General features: G+C 41.5%; 1 protein-coding gene across 16 annotated transcripts in view; it reads right to left on the minus strand.

Moving 5' to 3' along the window:
- foxp1b (forkhead box P1b) overlaps nt 1-27,238 on the minus strand; it is a 149,579-nt gene that overhangs the window by 106,623 nt on the left and 15,718 nt on the right. For 10 of the 16 annotated variants that reach the window (XR_006843025.1, XM_046384751.1, XM_046384750.1 and 7 more), the window contains exons 2-3: nt 24,747-24,844; nt 8,208-8,251 (exon numbers count right to left, since the gene is read on the minus strand). The gene's annotated coding sequence lies outside the window, so the exon portion shown is untranslated. The remainder of the gene's footprint in view (nt 1-8,207; nt 8,252-24,746; nt 24,845-27,238) is intronic. The other 6 variants (XM_046384756.1, XM_046384755.1, XM_046384757.1 and 3 more) reach the window with 2 other exon arrangements.

Raw genomic sequence — 27,238 nt, forward strand, 5'->3', positions numbered from 1 at the left:
AAAACAAAACCAATTCTCTGTGCGCCTTGTCAAGGGTGGGAGATGTCTGCAGATAGCAGTACAAAAGATCTGCCTTTCCTTTCCACAAGAAAAGAGAAGTTTTCGTTTCATTAACTCCAGACTAAAGCGTAATTATCTCCCTATAGACCTTAATCACCAACAGAAGGATAATAGAACAAAAGCAGTTTCTTCTTCAGTCATTAAAGTTTTTTTTTTAATGTTGTTGTTCTTTTATTCTCTCCTCTGCACTTCAGATGAGTCAATCAAATAATGCAAAAGAATTATGGGGGCAGTTCAAATATTGTCAAGTGCAGAGGGTGAAAGATTTTGGCCATAAAATGAACTCCTTTGCTTGAGCGTGCCAACTTTGGCCTTGTTTAATCTGACTGTTTGGCCTGCTGACCAGTGGAGGTCATTGAGAGTAGAAGCCAACACACACACACACACACACACACGCGCAGATAACTGAAGTGGTAAATGACAAACGCTTGAAACGAGATCACGATGAACATCAAAAGACCAATCTGCAATTGTAAATAATCTAAATGATGATGATTGCTTTTAAGCGCTTGTGATACCCCCCCCAAAATGATGAATCCCCAGGGAATTGCATATAAGGATTTATAAAGGCGAAAAAAAAAAAGAACGGAAAACTTTGCTTGGATTTAATTAGCTTATGGGAAATAACTGCCATTAACAAATCTCATCAAATGGGGTTGAGGCATTTTGCTGGCAAAAAATAAAAAAAGTCATATTCTTCGGACGATGAGGAGACAAAGGGTTTTCAAACAGGAACTGGCGAGCCATCAGCCGTTTTAATGCACTGAGACTGAGGTCGAGTTAATTAGACTATTGTCATTTTAATCAGGACAGCTCGGCGGTCATCACTTCCTGAAAGAGCCGGTGGACTTTAAACGGCTGAAGGATTTTCTTGTGTGTGTGTTTGAATGCATGTGTGTGTGTGTGTGTGTGTGCGCGTGTGTCGGGCCCGAGGTGTCACCCAGCTATGGGTTATGGAGTATGGTCTGGTTCTTTCACATGCTTAGAACATTAATGAGCTGGAGACACACCAAGGAAACAAAGACGCCTGGAGGATCACCAGGGGAAACTACTCGCCTCTGCTCTACTCATGTCTCTGTTCATTTGAAAATAATTTAAATATCAAATATTTGAAATAATTTGCTTCTCCCTGGCTATCAGATTTTGAATAGGGAGTCTTTCATGTCTTTGCTATTATGTTCTTCACTGGCATTAGCATTTAAAACATAATTAATGTAACCATATTTTCTAGGTACTTGCTATTATGTGGCAATAATGGTTTATTTTTTTCTGATTTCCATATTTTATGAATACAATCAGCAGTTCGTAATAACAAACCAAAGAATGACAAATGATATATCAAATCTTCACTGAATGTCATCAATCCAGAGAGTTTTAATCAAAACTGACAAAGGGCTGGATTTAACCTCCTCAAGGCTCACGAGATGAAATTTATTTTGTGCCACCTTACGTGGAAAAAAAAAAAAAAAAAAAGAGTTGTCTCCCATTTGAGTTCAGCCATCAGCCTCTGAGGGGGGAGAGCTGAATGCCAGAGCTGGCAGAGGAGCTCTGCCAATCAGCAGGGGTGATAAAAAAAAAAAAAAACAGGGGCTGGCCCATATTAACACCAGAACATCTTTGCAAATTTTCCCCTGGCCATAGTTCAGGTCATGTGTGTGGACAAGGTGACAATGGTAACCTGCAGACAAATGCCAGTGAACCTGCCCCTGTGACACTGCAGTCAGCCCCTGGGCAGGACTGGCCAATGACATTGGCCAAGCGTTTGAGTACAAAGTCGACCAGTGCAATATTTCATATTCACCGACCTCGAGGGAAACTGCATTTAAAAGGGATTGCAGCACATTTGACTCCATGCCACTTTTTTACTGTGTCTGTTTATGATTATATTAATAGTTCCGTAAGTTCATCGTTTTTAACATTAGTCATTAATATTTCACAGGGAGTTAATATTAATCTGATCAGAAATTATCTTCCTTCAATAATTCAATATTCACATCAATAATTCAATAAAAGGAATGTTCAGCACATTTGAGTGGGGAAAAAAAAACGTTCAAAAACTAAATGTGAGAAAATTGAGCCAAAAAAGTCACATTATAGCACCAAGTTGGCTAAACAGAGTCAAAGCTGAATCTACATGTCTGTGATCTATGAGTAACTTCAACTGGAATGCATCTTGTTAGCAAGGAAAGCTAACAGTCTGTAACAAAAAAAGACAACATAATAAAACTGAAATGATAGCAACCTCCTTGTTTCACCTTAACCTTCTCTGTAATTCAGATTTAACAGGTTGCTGTTTCTACTTGTGCACATTCACAGATAAGGAAGACATGCAGATGTTCAAGCCTCTGTGCCATTAAAATCCCCGAACTGCCGGAGTTTCTCCGTAAGAGATTTACGGGGGATTAGATGGTGAAATAAGGGCCTAATCTTCATTTGACAGTGAAGCCAATCTCTGGCTCACTGGTCAACCCCTTGCGGTAGGCCCCTCTCTCTCACAGCTCCACTTCACTGTTACAAACCTCAGGCTTACTTAAAACCACATTTAGGACGCATCTTGCGCCTTGTATGAGGTCTCAATCCAATTTTCATATACAAAAAGCAGCCAAAAAAAGTGTCATTTCTTGTCAGAGGCGTATATCCTATATGGTGTCCTATATTGGATCTGAGCCTTACTTGCATCCGAGTACATCTTGATGGCTATTTCTTTTTGTAATTTTCCTTTTTTTTTTTTTTTTTTTGGTCTAAGCTACGTCTGATTGAAAATCTAACCCATTTCCATGTGCAGTTTAATGACAGATGGAAAGAGATATTTCACGGAGATGTATAGTCGAGACTGATAAACTATTAATCACACTGCTGGACAATGACACCAGCTAAATTTAAACACAGAGTGCGGATAAAAAAAAACGTCAAGTAACAGCCTCCCTTATTCCTTAAATTATTCACTACCAGGGGCTGTTATTGCACAGCATATAGAATTAAAAACTGGAGATTCCACTTAATTACACAGCATGTAGAATGGCGGCTACTGATGTCTTGTTTAATCCTGCCACATGATGGCTGGAGTCTTCTCCTGTCCTTCTGTCCCCTCTCCACCTCACCATCCCTCTGTGTCTCTGACCTACACAATCACTGCCAAGGTGATGAAGGAGGTGAAAGAGCGAAGTGAGAGGAAGAGAGTGATAAATGAGACGTGCTATTTAAATCTAGTGCAAAACATCAAAAAGGATCTGTTATCGTGTTTCAGTCAGTGGAACTATTTTCTTTAACACTCCTGCTAAATATGAAATGTTAATTTAATACATTCAAAGGAAGCCACTGATGCTGTGTGCTCTTAATGGAAGCTGCATCCTTCTGGAGGATTCCTTCCATAGAGACACCTACCAGACACCAGCAGCCAGTCGCACAAGGTTTTCTGATCAAGATTTCTGGTATGGTTTTGTTTACCCAAAGCCTGAGAATCCAACAGGGAGGCAAAAAAGAAGTGACCACATTCTCAGCGCCTTGCCGAACTTGTATTCAGACGTTTTTTTGTAAACTAATCAGCTCCAACTAGGAATAAAAAAACAAAAAAGAGATGTGCTGTGAAAGAGGAAGTTCTGTCTGGCGGCACATTATCTTTGGAAGTTGGAAACCTCAGTGGTTTTATCCTCCTGTGTGTTTTCCTGCAACTGCAGTGTGATAAAGAAATAATGTAAAAAATAATATAAAATATTAAAATATGTCCCACTCCTGCTCTCTCTCCCCTGTTTAACTACCAGCTAGGTAGTAGAGAACATAAAATAAATAAAGTAAATAAAAACCTGATTATGACCGATTATGTACAATACTGATACTTAAACATGGTTGGTTTGCATTTAAATTAGTGGCATGCAGAGTCCCTACAGTTATGTCATTTTCCTATGAGTGGCAGACAAAGGCTTTGTTTGTGTGCACCATATCCTCCACTCAGTGTCGCTCCCTCACTCCCCTCCGCTCCCTTCCTCGTATCGGTCCCCGGCTCGCAGCGGCAAACACAGTTGTACGCAAATACTAAAAGCCATGATGCATTATATTGTTTGGTGTTAACATTTGAATATTTAAATGGTGTGTTTTAGATCTAGATGTTCCCATTTCAATTTCCATACACTGTACATGCTGAGCGCTGACGGTTAGGTTTGCCCACAAGGTTGAAGACTTTGTGAGCGTATTTGCATCTTTTCCACACAATATTGGTTTGACACAGCATCATTTTCATGATTATGTTCTTGCTTCATACATACTTGTTAGCAATGTAAGTTACCTATGTTTAATAAATGAGTACTGTATGTGGCCTGTGTCAGAGTCAGAGAGCTGAATATGTGAATCACCCACGTACACGCCACTTAACCAAATTGGCAAAGCTGATAAGCCATATTTACATAGCAGTGTTGCTGGGCGTGATTACTATCAGTAAAACTTTCCCCCACGCTTTAATGGAAAGTTGGGATACAACTTAGTGTGGGTTACAGCTGCCCTCGGGAAAATAGCTCAATTACACCCGTGGATATAAACACTCATGTGGCTGTCGGAGTGGTAAACAGATGTGGGGTGGCAGTCGCTAGTATGTGATCAGTCAAGCAGCTGTTGCTGCACCTTCATTCATTCACTTGCTCTGATGATGAATTCCTACCACCACCACCACCCTCCCCCTCCACACACACACACACACACTCACACACAGCTCAACATGCAGCCACACTATTTGCTTATGGGGCAGTGGCAATAGGCAGATTAAGCTGCTGAGGATATCATTAACATGCTCCCTGTGCAAAGCTGACGCCCGCTGCACTTCTACTGCCGCTGTCAAACACAACAATCGGTTTGCATGAAGTGGACCTCATGGATGGACTGAGCGTGACTTTACTCCCTGTTTCGCTGCTCTGATGCAGGGCACGCTTCTAAAAACCACAGTGTATTACCAACGTCTTTTCAAACTGAAAAAAAGGCCAACATAAGAGCTTTCAAAATGATGTCATCTAATGTTATTTTGTCTTATCGCACTGTGCATTTGTGCTCACACAGTGTATTGAAAAGGACATCGCCTTTGGCTGTTGTCTCATTGGGAGCCTACCTGTCAGGCGGCTGATGTGACGCTCTTTGAATGCAGCGTGTACATGTGATCAGAGCTGCAGCGAGCACCCCCAGATGACAGAGTGACTGGGGGTGTCAAAGCAGCCTACAAACAGGCCTGTCCTCTTCCAGACAGGAAGCTGGGAGCAGCAGAGGCGCTGCCTTGTCTCATCTGCCAGCAGCTACCATGTCTGATGGCGTGCATAACTCCACGCTGGACGGCTGTTTTGATTTCAGCCTGTGCGACACATCTGTTGCTTGTCACGTTGTGTTGTGCCTGCCTGCGAGTCGAGTGCGACCGGGGCAAATGCGCCTCTCATCCGTCTGTCCGTGTTTACAAACAGGGCTCGGGCTTACAAACAGGCCAGCATGGTACGCATCATGTGGAAGGTCAGGAGGCCTTATGAGATGCAACGTGCACCTGTGCAGCTGGTGTCACAAGCCATCAATCGTGCTGCAAATGTGCGGTGTGCGAACTGTGGAACCTGCGAACTGTAGTGCAATGTATTAAAAGATGCATTATCTGCTAATAAACCCTGTGTGAAATCTTAAGTTCAAGTCAGAAGTAATTGCAGTGTTGATTTTATATATAGTAGGAACAGAAAAAAAGTATGGATCTTGGTCATTTTATTATCTTTTACGTATTCCCATCACTGTACACCATCTACTGAAAATAAATGATTTCCCTCCCATGTCTAATTGAGAAAATTTGCTTCAGCTGTAAATCAAATCTCCATCTAGGGCGCATTCTTCACAATGTGCTCTTTAAGGGCTTTTAAAGTGCTCTGCAAGAGCATTTCACAAAACCACCAAAATCAGGGATGTTTTATGCAAGCCTACCACTGTCAGCTTAAATACATGAGCAATGGCCATGACTAATTGGATCCATCCCATCCATTCATCTATGAAGTATACATGCTATATCAGCGAAAATCAAACGACATTGTTTCAGCCAGTGTAAGGCAAGCCCAGCACTGAAGAGCCATAAAGGTATTTATTAATGGGTTGCTACAGTAGCTTAGGAGGGATGCATTCACAAGTGCTTCATTTCTATGTCCTTGTCTTTCCGATCAATATTCAAAAGTGCCTCGTAATTACACGTTCAGGATTCATTTACATGCAAAGTGAAAGTGTGGCTGTAAATTGCAGAGCAAAAGTTCTGTCAGTGAGATTAATTAATTAATTTATTTACTTTTGCCTTTTCTCTTTGCCATTTTTTATTTCTGATTTCATTACTATTATTTTCAAATATTTTCACAAACAGAATAATTTCATTCAAAACAAAATAAGAGCACAATTAGAAAAGTAAGGTTTGTCTACATTTGCATGAGCACCAAACCCCAGCCTGTTATGTAAATGCAATCCCTCTTCAGAGGGTGGGGAAAAATTTGAGAGGGCTCATTTACATTGTCAAATGACACAACACTCATACTTTCCATTTACTATCAAAGTGTTTTGCAGAAGCAGTAACGTGGAAACGATCAGTGTTATGTAGTTCTTCACCACCGAGCAAATGTAACAATAGCGCTGTAAGACAAACTGAAATCGGGTTGGTTGGCGTGCAACATGATCAAACACCGTGACTGCCTTTTTGACCAGCCTCGTCAGACCACAAGACAACACGTAGCGGCGCTGGCACGGCAGGGAGGCACAACGCTGCTATGGGGCTCTAATATATTCAAAGAGGGATCATTTACTTAAGGCTTGCATCCAAGGATCAGTCTGGCCTTCATTAGCCTCAATCTGACACGGATGTGAACAACATGTTGGCTTGCCACATGAACACTGCCCCTCCTCCCTCCACAAGCCCAAACGCACAGCTCCCCTCCCCTCTCGGAGACCTGCACAGCAAATTCCTCTGGAAATATCACAGGTTGTTAGCATTCCAGAGAGAATTTTACATGGCTGTACACTCAGGCCTTAATTAGAGACACTATTTGATCATTCAGCAGCTGGGCTTTATTAAAAATACGGGTTAACGTCGGCCTACAGTCACCCCCGGCTCAATGTGAAAGAGCTCACAAAGGCAAAAGAGTCTATGAAACAAAAAAATGAATATTCATTACCTCACAGGGTCCCTGTATGGGAAATCCACACCCCAGCAAAACAGCATTTACAGTATTTAGGACAGCGCATGAGTTTGTTGGAACATCTAGATGTTATTTCATTTCACATAACTCAGTGTCATCCACCTCTCATAAGGATGAGGTGGGTGGATTCTGTGTGCTATTTTTGTATGATTTTTATTTTGAAAAGCTGGTCTGAGAACGAGAATGAGTCTAGTCTACAATGGCTTCCAATAAGACTTTCAATGTCCAAGATAGTCCAAATTCTCTCCATATTCTACAAAAACATACAAGTTTGAATAACTACAATATGTATGACATTTCTAATAATAAATATCCACAACTTGAATCAAAACATAACATTATATCCTTTAAGAGAGGCCAACTAAAAGCCTCAACCTAAATGTCAGCACAAAACCTGAACTACATCAACCTGAAGAAGACAACCAAAGAGATAAAATATATCTGGCCAAGGTCGACGAGGGCTATGAAACAAACAGCAGGTTTAAGGTGAAGTCTTCCCTGCGTGAAGGTTAGCCATGTTTTGTGTTTACACTACACTGCAGGCTTTGAAATTGTTCGGCAGTATGGAGTCTGCCCAGGGTCATTGTTTGTTTTTGACGTGTTTATACACCACACAAGGAGTAATGACTTCTAGGATGGTCAGGAGACGCGGTTTCTTTACTTTACAGGCTCACAGACGACTTTCGACGCCGGCCTTGCCGCTCGTCATGTCACGTTCAGCATCATTCAAAGCGATGTAAATATGCAACTGCATCAGGAAATGAGGAAACTGGTTGCTATGCAAAACCTTACTTATCATATCAGAGTCACAACACTTTATAATGCCCTTCTTTGAAAGGACATTAAAAACCAGTTTGTCCACAAGTTAGAAATTAATGATGAGACTGGCACAGAGATGACACACGAGCCACGTTTCTGTGTGGAATGACTTGTGCTGTCTTACCGACGTGCACGAGAAGTACTCACTTTGATCTCTGGCTCCACAGGATGTCACCACTGGAGTCTCCCGGCTGGACCAGCAAGTCGCAGACAGAAGGGGAGGAGAGAAGAAGAGAGGAGGGAGGAAGGAAGGAAGGAAGGAAAGTCAGGGGGTGGGGGAGGTAGAAAGGGGAAAAAAAACAGTGGAAATGATTTGAAACACGAAGGTGACTAACAAAAAGCAAACACTATCACCTTATTAAACAGCGGAGTCACCTCAGATGATATTAGGTTATCGTGGTTGCGCCGTGTGTGAGCGTACACACACGTGCGCCTCCGAGCTGAGTGTGAGAGCAACAGCGGAGGGACACAAAACAGGTCGCTTTCAGATGAATATTCATTAAAACAGAATTAAATAGGTTTTCACAGTCTGCCCCCTCCCTTTACATATCTGTGGATACATATTTAGCATCTCAAATGAGAATTCCCTTGATTAAACAAATAATGACACATTCCAAAAACTGTAACTGAGTCCAAATTAATTTGAGCATCGCACTAATTGCATTTAAACACTGCTCCTCCCTAACCTTAGATCAAGCACTTTTTAATTACTGTCTTCTGAAGACCGAATCCCCATGGTGTCGGTGGAAAAATAAAAACAGTTTCACAGTGTTTTTACTTTTACTTATATATTTAAATCAAATCGTTTCAAATATGAATGAAGTTCCACCAGCGAGAGCACCCAAGGTACGTTGAAATACCTCCAGGGTATTAAACTACTGTTTTTTAAATTACCACACGTTGGCACTCACAGTTGATCTTTGTCATTCATTCCTACTGCCCCGTACCCCTTGGCCTTAACTCCTACCCTCCGTTTGCAAACACAGAGGGAAGAAACAGCAAAATGTGTTTCCTGAAAGGGAGGAGAGGTGGAAAAAGCCCATCCTGCCCCGAGAATCACCGCCGCCCCACCAGAGCTGCCGCCACTGGCCTTTCTGCAGAGGCAGCAAAAGTTCCCCGAGAGGGGAGTGTCTGCCAACCCAAACAGGGCTCATTCTCCTCTCTGTGGGCCGCCAGACGCCCATGTGGGCCTGTGCTGGGCTTCCTGAGGGCTCGCTGCAGCTGGAGCACTTTGAATAAAGGTAACAGCAATGTCACAGCTACTGTAAACTTGCTAGGCTGCTCCTGTCAGCAGGACATTCCCAATCAAAGCAGAAACAACCCCACCTAAAACACAACAGTTCTTTTTTGTTTTTTTTTTTCTTTTTTCCACCGGCCCCAAGTCCAAACTTCCCACGAGTCACAAAGAGAGCACACAGGCGAGAGGGCAACCACTGTTCCCTGATCTTGCCAAACAAAATGCCAAGAGACCGGGAGTGACATTCAGCTCTGAGGTTTAAAAATATGGGCAATTTGAAAATGATTAGAGTCTTATTTTATTGTTGAGTGCCTGACACAGGAGGGGAAACCAGAACAATCAAGCTAAGTGACTTTTTTTCTGCTGAATTTAGAAACACTAATTAGTTTTGCTCTCGTAAAGCCAACCTGAAAACGACCAATTAGAAAGTGAAAATGAGACGTGCAGACGAAACAAGAGGATGTCATTTCCAGTGTTCAAATCCCATATGCACAACTTCACTGCGATGACTTTCACACACACAGACTCGAGATGATTGGCAAGCAGCCTACTAAACCTGATAGCACGTACACACTCTGACCAGTTAATGGTACTTTAAATCAAAAACCATTTTGCCCAGTTAAAGAGAAACTATTACAGATCTGTATGGCCACATCAAACCCAGGCTGGGCAGCTTGGCCATGCAGATGTCTGAAGCACCGGGCTGGGGAGAGGATACAGCCCTCCCGGCTGACCACAGCACCAGCTGGTTTCAGCTATAAACCTACCAGGGCCAAAATGTTAGCCCTCGTAGGTGCCGTGCTTCTATGAATTTCCTCTTTCAAGGGTACTGGAATAATTCCTCTGCATATAAAACTGTTTCCTCCCAACCTCCTGGGCTGGTGCCTTCATGTTCTTGTATCTCAAGCATATACAATACCTGCTGAGTGGCGTTGGCTCATGTTTTACCATTCATTAGAAATGAACGTATAAACTTGTGGAAATTATCTTCAGGAATTTCACTGCTATTCCCCAGGCGAACAGTGGCAAGTGTTTCATCACTGTCGGGCTGAAGACGGATGGGCTGTCAGCACCTTCCCCTGTCCAGGATCCAGCTCCTGGGCTGGGAAGTGGCTAAAAAAGGCCGGGGCTACGCTTTCCAGGTTTGCGCCTTTTACTGGGAGTAATTCTCAGATGCCAGGTCGCTGCCAACGTCCTTGCAGCCAATGGCAGAGAGGCCAGTAAGTTCACATTAACTGCAGAGTGTAACTGCGCTGAACATCTGCTCATGAATGAGAGAGCTGCCCACTAACTCAGTGAGTTGAGGCCCACTGATGAAAAATTCAACGTTCTCCTGGCTGGCACGCTTGTTTTGCACAATTCTCCTGAGCCCCGAGAATTATATTAAGAGAATTTCAGCACGGCCTGGTGTATCTGAGAGAACAGCTGGCACTGAAAAGGGATCTGCTGCTCGGTGAGAGCTCGGGGACTTCACACAGGATCTGCCTTTTCCTACACCATTTGTCCTTGAAGGAAAAAAAAAAACATCAGTGTTAAGCACCCAGGTAATAATAAGAAAGCAGAGGCTACATTTAGCTGATTACACTATCCATGTGTGCTACAGTGGACGGAGCATAACCAATGAAGACATGAATCGATATGGACTGGAAAGAGAAGACCGAGGGGCAATTGTGACAATAAGTAGCTCCCTCAGGAGACCTATTCACTGTACCTCTCCTTTGTTTGGCTTGTTTAGCTCATTAGATTGTTAACTAGGAAGGATCTGCCCCGCCAACCCCGCAATATGGAATCAGCCTAATCAGAAGCAGTAGCAGCCCATTCAGGGGGCGACTACATCAAAGACTTTGGAAAGTATGAAAGCAGTTCCATAATCCTGTTGTTCAAATGCTGCAATTATGTGCCTCATAAGTTTATGATATTACTGGAGAGACAAAATGGACAAAATATATCAAGGACAGCTATTCTACTAAAAGAAAAAAAAAAAACAGAAAATCTCAACTCAATGTATGCATGAGCTGACAAACTTTCCTCTGAATATGATGAAATAGTTTCTGAGTTTAAAAATGTTAAGTTTAAGGAAGTGATGACTCCAAGCACACACTAAGAATAAAAGATTACCACACTCTGTAATTTCACTTCTGTCTTTCCGTGAAATACAGTTAACAGATTTCTATATGTCAGCACAGAACACAACTCCATGACTCTATGACACATCTCATTGTTGGTTTGATCCTACTCAAGGTTCTTTTTTACAACGTACTGAATCATGTTGAGATTGTGGCAACAGCCCAAAAAAAAAGGATCTGTGATTGTGAATACAATATTGCCAGGGAAAACCAAGAGGATGTCTGGAGAGAAGCTCATTTAGCCAGTGACAAATGACAGCACTTTGTCTTCCTGACACGATCCCTCCTTCATCAAATGTCCAACTTCACATGGAAATAGGAAATCACACATTATCACACTGACAAACAATTACAACCATGTCATTAGCAGCAGCCCTGGGCCTGAAAACATTAACAGAACACAATGTTGCACAACACGCTAACCATCAGAAGAAACACAGGATGTAGATGAAAAGACACTGATAAATCAATCACGATACAAACAACCTGATGCTTACAGTTTGGGAGGGAGCTCAGGGCAATAAAAGTCTTGGGTGCCAACTAAATAAATCACAAAATAATCTCAAGAAATCAAAAGTTCCCCATCTCTAAATAAAGATTTATGCCTACACTGATGATAGAACAGTGCTTGCCTTTTATTAAAAGTCAGCACTTTAGAGGAGCTTCTCTCTAAGTGACTTAATCAGATACAGAGCATTAGTATCTGTTTTAATTCATCTCCCAGTGTCAGGCAGCAAATGAAAAAGCTAGCCTCTGTAAATATGACTGCTTACTTCTAACACAAACATTGTTGACACCTAATGTAATTTCAGCGGGACATCCAACTGAAAGCACACCAGGGTAATATAATGCTCTTAATGAGAATTCCTTCCAGCTTGAGACCTTGGTGAGATAGCCATAATGCATGGCTTCTCTTTTTAATAAAATAATTGTTACAGTTATTAAAGATGAATCTCATCACAGTGGAGATGACAAAATAATTCATTACCAAAACCAAGGCTTTAAATAGCTGCAAATTATAAAGCCCTACCCCCATCCCCCCACTCCAGCCGTTGAAAACACACTTCTAGATAAATGGGTTCATTGTTTCATATAAATATTAGATATATGCTGCCCTTGAAATGAGAGAAAAATATTGCAACTGTCCATTAGGACGTTTGCAGACGCACAATGCAGCATGCATATTAAATCAATAAAGAAAAACCTCAATAAACAGTAATACAAAACACTGATTAATTTAATTTTATGTCATCACATTATTGCCCTTATTATAGTTTTAACTCATTGAACTGTGGCTGCTTAATCAACCTTAAACAAACCGTTAAAGAACTTCTAAAGCTCCTACTGACTCGTATTGTCACTCTTATTTGCTTTACACTTTGAAGGCACAGTATGTACGGTAATTTCTGCCACTAGGGGCTTCTCACTCAAAACAATGAAAACTGAAGATGCATTGTGATGGTGTAGTAAGTAAGGCTTAAATGTTTGTGGGTGAGGTTATGTGTCTAAGTTTTATTCATGTTACTAGGGGTGTCAAGATTCTCCAAATCCATGATTCATATTGTCTTTCAATTTCAAGGTCAAGATTCAATTTGATGTTCCCAGTCCCCGTCTCAGAGTTCGATCCACTTGTTAAAGAGGCCATTTTGTTTTCTCTACAACTGCAAAACAATTCAGTCCCATCCAGTTCATAACCACAAAAAGAAAGACAAATCAATGGTTCGCTCTTTAAAGAGCTGATGTGTGCCAGAAGCAGGCAGGGGGGAGAGGAAAAGAAAGTACTGGGTGAATCGCTAGTCCTGCGTTTGATTTCAACTCAAAATGAAAGCTTATTTCAATCAATTTCGAACCGAAATCCCCCCCCCCACAAATGTTACATTTAGGCACATTCCCCGACTTTCTTCCTCACCCAGACTCTCTCGTATAAGTTACAGTGACAGGCGACCAATGAAACTTCATTTTAAATAAATTACAGATATCTCTAGGTTTGAACATTGTTACAAACATATGCAACTCAACAAAATGTATAACAAATGTCTAGTCATTTTAGAAGTTTCAGTGCGGAAATGTTATGTTATGTTATTTCATCACTGGCTACAATTAATATCATCAGTACTGTCATTACAACCACTTGGACACCTCAAGGAGGTTATTATACATACGTGCAAACACTAAACTTGTCAGATCCTGTAACTGCAAAAATCTCTCACTTTGACTGACTGACATTTCAAATCATTAATTAGTAAGTTGATTGTATTTCAGCAGCGAAAATAACCACATGCTAACAGCACAACACCGCTCTGCTTCTGTCAACATGATGTCACACATATTCAAGTTCATTTTCCTTTTGAACACGCAGGATGTTTTCTCACATCATCTCCATGTGTCAAACAGAGAAAGCACCAGAACACACATTTTTGTACAAACTTGCACCGATCTGATACCACCTTCCCGTTCACAGCCCTCTTCTAGCTTTATTTATGTATTCAAAAGAGATAATTTACAGTGATGGCATGGAAACTTCCCAGCATGCCTTTTAACCTGTCGTTTTTCACTCTCTCCGCAGCAGGATGTCCAGAGGAAATGCTTTATTAAGATCCTGCCGACATGAAGAGCTGCTGTGACTTACTGGTGCATTACTGTCTAAAAGGCAAAGTTATTTAGACCAATAAAAGGCTAATATATTGTTGGAGTGGAATTACACAGAAGTTATCTCTGCCTTAATAACATCACCGCAACCCCTGATGTTGTTTAGATCAATAAAGCCCATTAAAGTACAGACCTCAAGCGCAGATAAGACTGCAGTGTTACAGCAAAATACAGCTTGCTGGCATCAGAGAGAGCAGGTCTTTCTCTGGCGAACAAAAAGTGGCCAAAATGAGAAAAACACTTCAAACTTGATGCCATAAAAACTTTAAATCCAATGAAGTTCATTGTCTGCTCCTCATGGAGCCTTTGGGTCTGCTCTAAAAGCAGAAAAACAAGTGGAAAGATGCTAATGGATTGTAGATATTGGTCAGACAATGTAAAGTAAAGATGTGAACCTGTACTATGGCCCTCAGCTTCAGCTCTGTGCCGCGTTTCCTTCTAGGACAAGGTGGACTTAAACACTTCCAACAGCAACCTGAGAGAAATCCCACATTAAAGCTCCTGTGGACCTTTGTCTTTTCCTCTCCTACTGTTACATCAGACTTGAAAATTTCCCAAATCTGATGTAAGAGTAATTTAGTTTCAATCAGTGATCCTCAGTGTATGTAATCCACTTTTGAGAAAAACAGAGGAAATAAACAAATGAAGTGAAAGTAAACTACAAAACCAAAAATAACTGTTAGTGCTGTTAGCCACGTACAGTGGTAGATAGATAGATAGATATGCTTTATTTTATTATTTACAGAAATTTCACAATTGCAGAAGCTATGCACATTCACTCCTAGTATGGTCACTACAGTGTATTTCACAATGTTCTGCTGGATTTTCATCATGTGGTGCACATTCTTAGCAGTGTCCACCAGGTGATGCACTAAATCATCTGTGCAGAAACTGTCCATCAACCCCTAAGGTGTGATAACCACAGTCTGGCCACTCCCTTGAGGCTCCGCCCACCCCAAGTCATGATGACAACACAAAAAGGAGAGGAAGATTTAGGAGAGAGTGTGTGTGTGTGTGTGAGTGTACATATTTGCACATTCGCTTTTGGAAGTGCAGACAGTGATCACGTGCATTTGACTTGTAAATTGCAGCACACAGAGACACCACAGTTCTCCACAGGAAACCACAGGAAACAGAGTTTTGACGCTATCGCTATAAGCATGCGAAATGACAAACAAGATTTTTTTTTTTTTTTTTTAAGTACATCATGTCCCCTATGGCGTATATGCTGTCAATAGGAAGTTGAAAGACACCAAGCTGCTTGAGTGGGGGAACTGCACTCAAAACAGAAACAATTTTAATAAAAGAAAAACCTCTGAAAGGGTTTCTGGTGCTTTTTGCGCCCTCTCACCTCAGCGTGTATTTCAGAGGACCACTCTGGCAGATACTGTCACTTTAACCCTGGAAAGCAGTACCAAGACTCTCTCAAAATGTCTCCCTCCTCTTTTTTCCTTTCTTTTTAATGTTTGTGTTGTGCTTCGCCACTCTTGCCACTGTGCTGCAGTCACTGTAGCAATGTCAGTCATTACTGATCACAACTAGACAATATCATTTGTAGATGGGAGATTGTTATGACACCGGCTTTAACTTAATACAGTGAAGGACAGTCCCATTTTGTGTTCAGATCAAATGAAATTTTTAGGAGCTACCCGAGTTACACTCCTGTCCATTTTCAGACCTACACTTAATAGCAACAGAGGCAGAATGTCAGCGTGACTGCAGACTTTCAGTTCACATGATATAGTAGAAAAAGTTATTGAAAGTAAAAGCAAAATGAAGCTAGAAATTAGCAGCAACAGATAAATGCAAGATCTTTAAGAGGTTTAGATAATCTCATCTAAATCATTTCAGAAAGCTGCAACGAGAAATACAGAGATGACACAGATTCTCTCACACACACACACAGGACTATCCTTGCAAAATTATCAACTCTGACAATGTAATACTACCCAACAATAAATACATCATAGATAAAAAGGGGAGAAGAAAGAAGCTCTTCTACCAGCTCCAAGTGAAAGCATAAATAAATTGTGACACATCTTTTACCTTCTTCAATTATCTGCCTTTTGACATGCAAGCTGAGCACAGTGTAATTAACATCTCAGGAGATAATGGGGTCGCTACTCACTGATCAATCTCACACATATATTATTTGCCTTTTACCAATCCAACCTCCTGTTATTCTAGGAAGGGCATATTCAACAGCTGACGTTTTTTTTTCCCTTTTCTGTGGAGGCATTTAATAAAACTGCTAATAGGCCTTATGACTCATCCAATTGAGCTCATCTTCCAAAACATCAATTAGGCTAAGACCCAGCTTGCACTCAAATATCACAATAAATAACAAATCTTTTCCAATTCATGCAAGATGTAACCATTTTGTCATTACAGACAGCATCACAAGCCAGGGGTGAATGAATAAGAAACACTGGATTCCGTAAGATTGTTCCCTCTATGCTTTTAGCAGTAACAGGTGTTGTAGCCGGACTCTCTGAGTAAAAGCACTGAACAACACAATCTGGAAATTATTTGACCTTCTCAGTGTTGGCTAAAATCACTTGTTTTTGAACAGAGTTAGTTTGCCTTATGAATGGAAATAAGCCTTTACTCATTACAACTGAAGATGTGTCTCTTTACAGATTCATTCAAACCTTTTACCTGCTCAAAATATGCAGAAAATGTGCTGTATTACTTTGTACTACTAAAACTGCCATTACAGGTTCCTGGTTGTCATTCACAGAGAATCCAGTCTGCATCAATATCTCTGCACAACATTTACAAAATACACTGTATGTACAACAAACAGAGCTGCATGTAAGCGGTTCTCCCTCAGGTTATTTGCCAGGTGCCTTTGAAGAAAAACTCAAATCAGCCCTGAGATTTGTGTTGTTTTGTGCTGGTGTCCCATCCTCCCTCCCCCAGGCCCTGTAAGCTAGGTGTCTGTTCCCTGAAAGAACTCACTGGCACACAGCTAACCCACAAGGGTGGAGGGAGCAGGGAGGACACAGACATCAACATGCAGTACAGTACAGATAGGAACAATGACTGAATGCCTTAAGGGGAGAAGCCACACTTCCTCTTTAAGAGACTGAGCTGGCAAAAGTGCGTAATAACTGCGCCCCTGTAATGACAACTGCTGCTTAAGTTGCATCACTCACAGATCTGTTAATAGTACCTCACATACTCGTGCTGTGATGTTAGACCTCAGCACCGAGTGTAATACTTACCTTTATTTGGTGACATACTTATGATAGTAGCCTTTTTAGAGCAGAAGCAATCCTCTCTTATTGCTGTGCTTACTGCTATTTGTCAGACATTGTGCCGCTCAAATTGAAGCTGTTCAATGTAAAGGGAGTGGTCGGTCCTCACCGTAAGTGTTGACTATGCAGGCAAAGCTAGCTAGTGTTCTCAAAGTTGATTCGGTTTCATGTACCTGAAAGGTTTCTGACAGGAACTCAGTTTAAACAGATTAAAAAGAGAGGATTTTCCCATCCCTCCCCCCAACTATACCTTCACAAAATCTAGCAAAAACACTGCACGCTTTCTGCAGTCTTTTTGAGTAGACAGAAACCCTCCACTGTAGCAGAAATTATGCATGTCAGAAAGATACTCTTTGAAGGTTAAGAACACTGAAAAAGACATGAAATTATAAAAAGATATGAGAGCTGATCAAAAGAAGTGAATCTAAGACAATCACTGCTGTTGTTGCTGCGGGGAGTGTTATAAGCTGTTACTTTGAGTGTATTATTAACTCAACGCTGCCTGGACACGCGGGGGCTGTTTTGCAATTTAGGTTTTAACAGATGTGGGTTTTATGTGGCAGGTTCTCCAGAGTTTAGATGCTGCTGTCCACATAGATGAGGCTGTAAGGCAGGTCATAAAACCTGCCTTTGAAACTCTGGGCAGATTAATGCCAACATGACAGCCAGTGTGCAGAGATCTGAACGGCTCACCTTTTTCCTTTTCCACGCACCCACATGTTTACCACTCAGTATCCCACCAGATGAAAGATAAAGTTGTGCCTGCTACATGTTCGGTTCTATCTGACTAAAAAGGAAAATTTCTTGCATATCTATTAGGTGGTAAGAAATAATGTTGCACACACTTGCATCTTTAAAATGTGCAGTTTACCTTAATATGAATACGGTACTGTGGGATGACGACAAAGTCAATTGTACTGCAACCACCGTGTACAGCATAATTACTAGGATTTACAAACCTTCGAGTCCCCACAACCCCTGCTTTACAAGGTGGAATTCCTGGCAGGGCTCGCTCTATCTCTCTGTCTCTCCCTCTCTCTCTCTCTCTCTCACACACACACACACACACATATGCACAAACACACACACCCTTTCTGAATTACCTTGAAACACACTCTTTCTTTTACACAAGCTCAATTTTGTTAATTTTCTCAACTACATAAATCTCTCGCTTCTTTTTTCGGTAACACCAAAAGAAATTTTTGTCACGATCTTAATGCTTCACACTCCTTTTTCTCAGTGACCTGTGCTGACTCTGATACCTCCTCCTGGGCCAGGCAGGAAGGCATGCTGAGTGAGCTCTCTGCCGGCTGTATCCAAACCCAGCCTCTTACACAATACAGCCCGCCTGGCCCTGCAGCAGGCCAACCCCTCCTCCCCAATAACCCACTTCCCATTCTTGATCAAACCTGGGGATTGTAGTGTGAGGGTGGAGATGAGAACGATGGGAGGAGGTGTGTTTGTGTGTGTGTGTACGTGTGTGTGTGTAGGGAGAGGGGGGGGGTACATCCTGCGTGAAACCGCATCCTGAACGAGCATCGCTGCATCACACTGTAAATAAATACTCTCTCCTCCGCGTAGCTTCCGTCAACTGTCACCGCCTTGGCTCCCAATCACCTTCAAGTCCAAACAGGAAAGTGCAGGGAGGCGAGGGAGATGGCAGATATGAGCTTTAATTTGCTTCTCACTGCACTTTAGCCCGGGTGCACACCGCTTCCTATTCTCCTGCTCTGACCAGCTGCCCCGGCTTCGTTCCAGACCCTGAGTCCTTCCTGTCACCTTTCATTACCACATTATCCAGGAGGAGGCTCCCTGTGTAGCCGGGAAACCACCATTTGGTGGTACACACACCCCCCTCCACCCCACCCCCGTTTATGAAGTATTGTGCGAGACATTCAAAGCCACGCGCGACATCCTCAAAGGAGTGTTGCTGCTTTGTTACCTGCTAATCCCCTGGGTATTATCACAGGAGATGCAACTGAACAACAGAGCATGACGAAGGCAACAACTGAGACATGACAAGCACTCAGTCAGTAAATTGCTTTGTGTTGCAAGACTCATCAGACTTGAGTATGTGAATATCTGCTATTTAATTGCGTATTAAAGGCCTGCTTGCTGTGATGGCTAACCAACCTGCGTATTATATAACAAAATGTTTTTGATTATAGACAAAAATCACAAAGAGAAACAACCACTCAGTAAGGGGAATTAATATGACAGCAGCTCGACTTAATGTTTATACTGTCCTGTGTCCTATTTCCTATTTCGGTTTTTCTTCAAAAGTGAGAGGACGCAGGCCCACGGTCCTCCGGCACTCCTAGCATTGTTTTATTACAGTTGAATGAGTTGAGCTGAAAATTGCATGCAGCTGCTGACTGCAGTGCATCCGTGTATGGCCTGAGCTTAGCTTCGCCCACCAGGCTTGAAAAATCATTCAGTAACAGATCTGTCAAGACTGTGAGACGCATCTGTCTGTAGGGACGTTTGGATGTTGTATAAAAACTGAACGATCACTGAAATTAAAATGGTCATATGTAAAATTGGAGGACACCAAACACAGTGATACATAGTTTACAAAATTTGCCACTGATAAACTGTGATTCAGTTGGGATTATAAAATGAGGGCAGTCGTCGCCCTAAACTGTTTAATCCATACACAAAATCTTCGTTAAAACAATTAGCAATTTTTAATTCTAAGCAGTTTCCTGCTTTAACAGTGATGACATTCTACGTGCAGAGGATGCAACGGGAGTCTACTTCTATTCAAAACCATAAAAACAGTGATCTGAGGACTGGAGGATGAAGGAAGCGAGGCTAAGATAAATTAGTCCCACAGTTAAATACTGTGCACACAACAAAACACAAGTTTCAATAAAGTCGCACCTCACCGTTTGAACCAGAAGGAGAGGGTAAATGTTATTTTTCAAAAAAACTGGTAGTTGATACAGGTGGTTTTCAGGAGACAAGATTTAGTGCCATCGGTCCACAGTCTCAGATTTTACATCTTATCAGAAACCAGCTTGATGCGGTTAAGCAAACTGCTGATGTATAACTGTATGCAGGAATAGATGATTATCAGACTGGCCGAATGTCGGAACCAATTTTTAGCATCTTTATGGTTCAGTGTTCATAATATCAGATTTTTATTTTATATTAATAATTTGAAACCGGAAAGTAACTAGTACCTTAAATAAGTACTAGTAACCTATAAATTAAGTGCAGGGGAGTAGAATGTACAATATTTGCCTCTCTGCTTCCAAAATGTAGTTGGAGTGAAGTATCGGAAGTACAATAGGCAAGAATTTGATTTTTACTGCAAATGTTTATCAGTTATCAGCCTCCTTGACTACTAACAAAAGGATGATCCGTCAGTTCCTAATTGTATGCACTAGGCCTCCTTCTCTCTTCAAAGCCATGTTAAGTGAGTCACTCTGCATAGCTGTTACATTTGTGTTAAGCTGTGCCATCTTGATCAGACGGATCCAGGCGTCCTCCTCTTTGCCTGAGGAGAAGGCTCACTGGCCAGACACATTACTTTAAAGAGCAGAATCTCACTGAGCATGTCACAGCATGCCCAGAGGGAGTGTGAGTGTGTCTGCATGTTTGGGTGTGTTTATGTTTTATCCTCAGGACCCCCGATTGTTGTTCATTTCCTGTACAAAGGCAAAATAAGCACATAAAGGCCAAAATGTGTTCTTCCCTGGCCTTCACCCACATCACAGCACTTTTCCGCACAAGTGGCTAGCCACAGATAATTATACAATTAAAACAATTTTCCGCATCTATCTGTCAGACTGATCTAATTCACCGTTCGAATGACACTAATCGAGTCAGCCTCTTTCTCTCTCCTTCCCCGAGCGAAGCCTTTTCCTCTGCATCACACGATGCAACAAAGCCGTCTGCAACAGAGGAAAATAGAGAGAGCCAAGAGGAATGGTGTTGTATTTGTTGAGCAGGATGTTAGTGAATAAAGGCAAGACCCAGCGGTTTTCATTATGACCCATAGTGCAGGGAGGAAATAGGGAGGTTCATTTGATCGTTCAAATTAACCCTTGGGTGAAGAAACAAGAAGAAGCAGAGTGACACTCTTTATTTTCTGAGACAACACTCCCTTCAACCAACACTGACATTAATAATTCATAATCACAAAATACATTACCAGGGAAGCTGAATGTGAAAAAAAGGTTGAACATGACAGAAAACCAGTCATATTTTCGCTGGGTTCCAATGTTCTGTATGTGAAAAATCAAATGTAGTCTTTCATTTGTTTAAATGAACTGGAACAGGTATTAAAAATTCTATATTCAAAGTGTATCTGGAGTCCAGTCTCTTGCTTGAACAGACATGTGAAACAAGACTGTGCCTTTTTTTTTTTTTCAGACCCACACAGGTCATGAACGACACAGGGAGGATCTAGCCAAACCTTGACCTGGATATCCTGCATCTCCGTCCACCCAGTGTGGGTGAGGAACACAGATAGAAAGTACTTCTAACCGAGTTCAAGGGAAATGCTTGCATGTCGTGGCTCTGTCCTTCCCAAGCCAGCTCCACCAAGCACAATGGCAGCACAGAGTTTTATGTTCATGAGCTGTCCTGATGGGGATATACATATCCATTAGATATGAGTCCGCCTATAGGGGGGTGGGAGGTGGGGGGGGTCTAGTATTAAACCACAAGCAAGTGCCCCATCAGCAGAGAGGGAAAAGCTGCCTTTTATGGCAACAGATCACAGACTCAAGCCATTGGCCACAAAGCCCACAAATGAGGCGTTAAGTGTAGTGGCAGGGCAGCAGAGAAGGAGGAGCAGAGGGATATGACCCTCTCCTCATCCATGCATGAATCTACCCTCTGTTTCATTTTTTTTTTCTTGCTTTATACCACTCCCCCTACAAAAAAAGTTATCAAAACATACTCAACCACCCAACAACAGTCAAATCAAAATAACAGAGCAGAATCGGTGCTACATTCATTAAGAAAAATTTTGCAACTGAATCTGTATTCGATCACCTAATTAAGATCGCAGCAGCTCTTCCCAAAGTGTTGGTTGTTTTCCTTTTTAACCAATCATTTAGCTGCAAGTGCAAAGGTACAAATGGCTCCTGAATGAACATTTATATCATTTTGCATAATGCTGAATTAGCTTAAACAGATTGCCAGCAAACCTGGCGACTCTAAACAGGATATTTCGATGCCTATTCAATACTGATACCTACAATCGCACATAGAATGCTTTGAAATGTGCACATTCACTGGGCAAAATAAGAAAATTTCTTTGTCAACGGTTCACATGTAGTGTACATAACAAAAGATGCGATGATAATACAATTTCAAGCTATTTTTACTTCTTATGGGAGTTTTTGTAGCCAGAAGAAATGCTTACAATCCATTATAGTATCATGAAACTGTCTGAGAAAATTACGAATAAAACTCACACAACAAACCATTAGAACTGACTGTGAATGTGACTTTAAACCAGATATAATTTTTACTAGGTGACAGAACTAAATCTAAAAGTCTTGCCAAACTCAACACTGAGCAGGAGAAGACAATCAACACTGTGATAGATGTAATGTTTATAATTGAATATTAATTCTTACACAACATTTAGAGAGATTCTACAAAGGATGTTTTCTCTGATTAATTGTCAGATACAGGCCGGGCCTCTGCGGTAAAGTTAAAAACACAACCTGACATGGAGATTGGGAAAGACAGTGCAGCGAGGTGCCTGCTGGGAAGGCTTCATCTTCGCGCCTGACCCCCCCTGCTGCTGGTAATGGCAGGAGATGGAGGTGGGGGGAGCAGGGAGGAGACAGACTCCTCTTCACAGTCAGAGATTTAATTGCAAGCAGATTCCATTACCTCTGCACAAATGTCACATTCTCTTCTGATCGGGGGGCACGGCAGCAACTGGCAGCATGGCTGGCAAACCGCCAGACTATAGTGCAGAAAGTGCTCAGCCAATCAGGGCTTCCCGGCAGACAGAGGTGAGAGCAGGGACAGGAAGACTACAGAACACCAAAGGTATTAAGAGTCATGAACACAGTGGTGCTGAAGGGGCAACATTCAACTACAGGGGCAGCATGCAGATGTCAAATGTTTAATTGATTTCAAGTGTGAAATTAACTGTATTCTTTATTATCAATATTATTATCATTATTAGAATTAATGTTGTACTATTTGCTTCTTGTTGAGGGATTGTCTGTTAAAGAAAAAGAAATTTAAGGACACTTCCATTCGAAACACCCTGGAAGGGTCAGTGCAGAGAACAACTTCTCTGTGCGTTACCGTGGTAACGTAAATATCTCTTGCTACTGTGCTGGACACTTCTGAAATAAACTTTAGAACATGTACACAACATGTATGTGACTTGTGAATAAGTGTGATTTAATTGATTTACAAGATGCATGGTATCAAGAGATTAATATTTTGCATATTATTCAATACTATTCACAGATAATCATGTATCATTATATGCTGATCATTTAAAGACTATTATTATGTAATATTTAAGTTATGTGGCAGGTATTGTACACCCCTACAATTCTGAGGTGTATGAGCAAAAATATGGAGTAGTTAAAAGGTCAACATTAGCATGATTCCTTATAAATATTAGAGAAACATTAAAAAAAATTATAAATAATAAAAAACAGAAAGTTTTCAGGTAACTTAACCACTTAAATATAATTTAAAAAAATATATCAATAATGATAATCAATAATGATTACTTACATGATGATGATACAGTGAGTTCACTTTGACTGATTCTTAAAACAGTTAATATACATTTCAATTTAAACTAATATACAGTTATTATTGACAGAGAGGTAGTCAGAAGCTAGCTAAGTAAAATGATTAAGAGAGTACGGATCACGAATCAGAGAACACGAATCCCTGATCTTGTAGTTCAGTGTAAGAAGATTAGATCTTTGTTTTAAGCTTATTAAGTCAGGAGTATGGGAACTTGAGTTTGAAGGGTCGTTTAGGAGTCCTGGTTGACTCTGCTGATTTTAACTGGAAAGACGGCCATTCACAAGAGCAGTCCCAGGCCTTTTGAAATGGCTGGCAAAATCAGATATATGAGGCCTGGAAAGGGTCACCATTTATACTCTTATGAGAGTCATTCACACAACATATTTGCAGTATTGGTCAGTAAAATCACAATTAGATAATTTCCCCCAAATCTTCAGCCTTCTTCTGTATTATACTTGTGTATGTTTTCAACATCCATGCACATTTTCCTGAAAAGTTGAACGATCAAACCGATGAAAAGCTCAGAAAATCTCAAGCTAATCACGGCCTGATAGAAAAAAGCCAAATAGTCAGACCTAATGGTGTTCTGGACTCACTTCAAAGACAAACAGCGCACACATTACTGTATGAAATAAGAGACGTTAGTGGGAGGACTGCCACATACCCTGATCACTGCTGCAGGACAGATGGGCACTCCATTCCTCCAATCAGAATTCAGCTCACAGTCTTGAGGGCAGGACCACGGGGGTTTCACAGAGGACACTGACACAGTGACGGAGAGAGAGAGAGAGAAAGAGAGGAAGAGAGAGAGAGAGAGAGAGAGAAAGAGACAGGCACAGAAAGAGAGGGAAGGAAGGAAGGGGAAAGATACAACGATTACAAACAGGAAGTGAAAGGTGGGGAAAGCCCCTAACCTGGCCCATGGAGCCCACGTGTACAAAAATGGTACGAGTATGGGTAAAAGTAAAAGTGATCATCAGCCACAAGTATTTGATATGACACACTGATTCCTCCTGGCATCACCTGGCCTACATGCATATTAAGTTATCTTTCATATCTGAACATGCAGATAAGCAGCTATGACGGCCGCACGATGTCAAATACTCGCAAAAGTGTTCCAAGTCACTGGTTTCTGTGGTTCATTTCTCACTTTGAAACAGTAAGTATGTGACGAAGTCTGCCTTTGTTTACTTGTTAGAGCACTTTTGCAATACCCACATAAAAAAACAAGATGCAATAATTTCATACAGCTGTATGTGTTCTCAGTCACAGTTAGAAAAATGGACATGAATTGCAATAAAACAATATCCAACCACATACTCTGTATTTGTTTCCATTAACTACAGGATCCACCAAATTTTTTTCTGTGAAGTTTCCCAATAAGAAAAATTATATGAGAAGAAAAAGCAATAACTTTCATTTTAAATACATTACTGATACCACATGACAAAAATTTCATTACGAAAAGCTGACAGCATGAACATGATGAGATAGCCTGATTGCTCTGGAGAATACATTCACATTCATTGATACTGCGACCTACAAACGCTACAGTTGTCTCCGCCTCAATAAAAAAAACAAATATTTGTAATCTTACATGTTTTTTTTATTAATGATGCATGACTTGTACCACTACAAAAAACATCCACGACAAGCTGGATATTGTGTTTATTCAAAAACCTGGTGTTAAGCTCAAAAGCATTCATCTGTAGCCAGATAAACAAGTGGAAAAGATGCTAATGACTTCCAGATACGGTTCAGATCATGCAAATGAGGCAGCAGAACGGATGGCTTCTGGTTTTATCCCTGTCACAGGAGTCATGGCTGCATGTGTGGCTTGTTGTCCCATGATATATGTGTGTACCACTTTGCTGTTTAATGTGGCTGTGTCTCCAGCAGCACAGCCAAGCAATTCAGCTCCCAGTTAATTGGCCTGTTCTATGAAAGCGTGTGTCAAAACCAAATCTATAACTCTGTTTTTGTGTGTAGCTCTCCAACCAGACACAACAAACCGCAGCCGCGACGTCCCAACTCCTCATAATTCACCAGAGAGGAATTCAGCTAACCCCATTAGTGCAGCCGTTGTTTCTGCAGCCCGTCCACATTCCTCAGCAGGCCATCGGCCCCAGATAAGACCCTCAGATTACTCGGTTACATCCCTGTCATTACTTCCAAAAATATGTTAAGACCAACAGACACCAAGTCCACCTTGCACAGCCTCTGCCATGGATTTAAAGCTGCACTATTTTATCTTCATGCCCCTCAAAAAGGCCAAATCAACTCCAGGAGTGCCCTCAGTGGGCCCTGTTCCAGGTGGAAATTTTGCAGTGTTATTCCTCCTCATCATTCCATACAACACGGAAGGACAAGGGAGGGGGGGGGGGGGGGGGGGGGGGGGGGGGGGGGGGGCATTGCTGTTCTACCTTTAAGCCAACAGCAAAGAGCCAAATCAAAGTGTGTGTGAAAAGGGTGAGGCAACAGGACAGGACAGGGGCTGGTACGTGTGCTGTTATGTTCAACATCTCAGCTCTTTTGCTTCCGCAATGCCAACATACCATCTAAAATCGTACACTTAAGCGGCAATGTGCCAACGCTGCCTGATCCAGTGTAAAAGAAAAAAGAAAGCCGGCACAATGTCGGGTCTCCTTCACAGCACATCGTGAGATGTTTCAAAAGGGCTTGTGACCTGAGTTCGCTTACACAACTACGTGATGAGAAGATTCAAAGAAAACCGCATTTATGTGCTGTCTCACAAATGGGATGTTAAAATAGCACAGCAGTGTCTGTGTGTGTCTGTGTTGGGGGGGGCAGCGTACAGAGAAGTAGTTCTGATTTTGAGCTTTTATTGCAAATTAACAAGCACTACATTTATAAAGTGGTTACGTTTACTGTGTAATCTGTCCATAAAACGACGAAACAACCAAAACACTTTGAGATATACTGCGTGCTAAGACGCTGGTATAAACCTTGCCTCTAATTGTAAAGCATTCTCACTTTGTGGCCTTTTGCATGCCAGCTGCTCAACACACTCGACTCACTCCTTCTCTGTGGAAACATGTGGTTGTAATCCCCCCTTTCACTCAAATTACAAACTGTGTCAGTTTCCGAAGAAACTCCACATCCAGCCACTTTGCAGCATGTGTGTTAATTGCCACT

The sequence above is a fragment of the Scatophagus argus genome, chromosome 3, assembly GCF_020382885.2.
Source record: "Scatophagus argus isolate fScaArg1 chromosome 3, fScaArg1.pri, whole genome shotgun sequence".
In the NCBI taxonomy this organism is placed as follows: Eukaryota; Metazoa; Chordata; class Actinopteri; family Scatophagidae; genus Scatophagus; species Scatophagus argus.